The sequence below is a fragment of the Mytilus trossulus genome, chromosome 2 (assembly GCF_036588685.1).
Source record: "Mytilus trossulus isolate FHL-02 chromosome 2, PNRI_Mtr1.1.1.hap1, whole genome shotgun sequence".
In the NCBI taxonomy this organism is placed as follows: domain Eukaryota; kingdom Metazoa; phylum Mollusca; class Bivalvia; order Mytilida; family Mytilidae; genus Mytilus; species Mytilus trossulus.
Window position 1 is genome coordinate 103,490,545 of NC_086374.1, and position 3,371 is coordinate 103,493,915.

Here is a 3,371-nt window from a genome sequence, read left to right on the forward strand (position 1 = left end):
TGAATACTTCAGTTGGTTGACCATTTTCAAGCCCTGACCAAGATCTTGGTCCAAGGACTGAATTGATGAGCAATGTTGCTGTCAAGCATATCGTCTTTTTTCTGAGATGTATGCTGATTAGCAAGACATATCTCTGTGTCAACATTTAATTAATTTAGCATCTAGAAACCATTACCTGGAGAAATTGGTGCTTATTTAACTACCACCTTGACCTTTAACATGATGACCTAAAAATCTAGAGGAATCTTCCTCTTATTACTTGTTACTATATATCCCAGTATAGGTTCAATACAAAGTAAAGAAATTGTGCTAAACTGTGGTGCATTGACCGGCGGACAGGTATAAACTATAAAAGTCTCTGCTACTATGTAGAAGGGGGTAAACTTCCATATAGAGGTCAACCTACCTGTTTCAACTATGCAGTGTTTATACCTTGTGTCAAGTTGAAAATTACATATAGAGGTCAACCTACCTGTTTCAACTATGCAGTGTTTATAGCTGAAAATTAAACCGACAAGTTGTGATTTATTAGACTGCAAATTGATAAAAGTAAAATCAACTATTGATTGATTTTCTGACTTGAGATGAACTAAAGCAGATTCATGCTGTTGTAGGGAGAATTGGATTGTATTGCATAATCTTGATTTGCATTTGATGTCAATTACGTATTATTTACAAAGTCAATAAAGGAACACCATTTCAATGTTTCAATGGAATCAAAAGGTACGTGTGTATGTTTGATTGGGCAGTAGATAAATATCTGTAAGAAATTCTCATTTATTTGTCAGAAATCAACACAATATCATAGAGTTCACCTTTGTTTTATAAGGGCTATTCTGATCTTCTGTTATCCTACTGTAAGACATTTTAAATATGAGCCATATGTGCATTTCAAAATTGTATTCTTAATCTTAAGTGGTTCACAAATTCAAATATGAATCCATATGTATGGATATTAATGACCAATTAAGCTGTAGCTCTTTAGATTATTTGAGGTACTTAAGTAATTGGTGCAAACTAACTGTCATATGGCTAAACAGTAAGCCAATGATAAATAGCTGAAAATGACATCTATGAGTCAACGTAGTTTACTTTTAACATATCATGCACAGTCATGATGGCTATTTCAATACCCTGATAGTATTTTTAGGGTCCTTTATAGCTTGCTTTTTGTTGTGAGTCAAGGCTCCATGTTGAGGCATACCTTGACCTATAATGGTTTATTTTTATAAATTGTTATTTGGATGGAGAGTTGTCTCATTGACACTCGTATCACATCTTTCTATATCTATCAACTAGATAATCTATGGAACAATTATACTATAGTATAATAGTCCTAGATGATCTTTGAGTTTTCGTATTTTAAACTCTCATATAATAAGGAAGCCAAATTCTGCATAATTTTCTAGCTATGATATTTGCAGTATATCAAAGAATTGCTCTGATTTCTGTTATAAATTTGATAAGTTAATGGTAACAAAATAAGCAAATCGATTTTCATTAATTTTCTTCATGAAAATAATATATCTATAAATGTTTCAACTCTTGTGACGAGGAAGGGTAACACTAGGCTACCGAATGCAGAATTTTTAGTTCAGCCTAGATGATCGAGTGGTCTAGAGCGTTGGCCATAATGTAGGCGGTGTTGTCCCGATATCCCAATACCATGAGTTCGAATCCAGGCTAGTAAAGATATTTTACATTGTTGTGCTGATATTAAGAGTAATTATAAATATAATATGTGCTACCAGTCGTGTGTCACGTTCACTGATGATCCAATGGATTCATGGATCTGTTTTAGAGTTGATGACATTAGTACTTTACAAGTGACAATTTCACCCATGAGATCACCAGTGAAGGTAATACACGGTAGAACCACATATTATATTAATAGTTATTTTGAAAATATACAGAGAAACAACAGATGAGAATCTGATTAAACAACAGATATAACACTGATGAAACTAGGGTTGAAAAATTGTCAAAACAACATCAGAAATTGATAAAACAACAGACGAGAAAGTGATGAAACGACAGATGAGAAACTGGTGAAAAAACAAATGAGAATTTATGACAAAAAAAGGTGAGAAAACTATACAGATGCAAAACAAATGAACCTGTAGATGACAAAAACAACAACAGAAATTGATAAAACAACAACAGAAATTGATAAAACAACAGACGAGAAAGGGGTGAAACGACAGATGAGAAACTGGTGAAAAAACAAATGAGAATTTATGACAAAAAAGGTGAGAAAACTATACAGATGCAAAACTAATGAACCTGTAGATGACAAACAGATCACCAACAGATGTAAAACTTATGAAACAACTTGAGAGAAGCAGACGAAACAACAAAGGAGAAAAAATAAACAGCAAATAGAAAACGGATGAAGCAACAGATTACCAACAGATGTAAAACTTATGAAACAACTGGGAAGCAGACGAAACAACAAAGGAGAAAAATAAAAGAGCATATAGCAAACGGATGAAACAACAGATGACAAACTGATGTAAAACTTGTGAAACAAATGAAGAGAAGCAAACGAAACAACAAAGGAAAAAAAACCAGCAAACGAATGAAACAACAGATTAGCAACAGATGTAAAACTTGTGAAGAACTGGAGAGAAGAAGACAAAACAACAAAGGAGAGAAAAAATAAACAGCAAATAGCAAACGGATGAAACAACAAATGACAAACTGATTTAAGAAGTTAACAACAGATGTAAAATTAATGAAACCACAAATGAGAAGCCGATGAAACAACCGATGACAAACTGCCTAAACAACAGAGGAAAAAGTATCAAACAACAGAATGGTGACACACAAATGCAACAACAGATGACAAACTGATGCAACAACAGTTTAAAAACTAATGAAAATACAGATAAGAAACAGATTTAACAATATATATGTGAAACAGACGAAACAAAAGATACGAAACATATGAACCTGTAGAAGACGAACTGATGAAACACCAGATGAGAAGCTGCTGAACCAACAGATGACAAACTAATGATACAACAGATTAGAAATTAATTAAACAACAGATGAAAGATATATTACATAAGATGCAAAACTGATTAAACAACTGATGAGAATCTGGTGAAACAAAAAATGAGAACCGGATAAAATGAATCAGTAGATGAGAAACTGATTAAACAACTGATGAAAAATGAATAAAATGGCCCATGAAACAACAGATTTAACTTACGAAAGATGAGAATCTGATGAAACAACTTTTGAGAAACTGATGAAACAACTTTTGAAAAACTGATGAAACAACAGATGAAAATAAACGAAACAACAATCTGAATGGGAAACGGATAACACAACTAATAAAAACTGATAAAACAACAGGAATGAAGCGT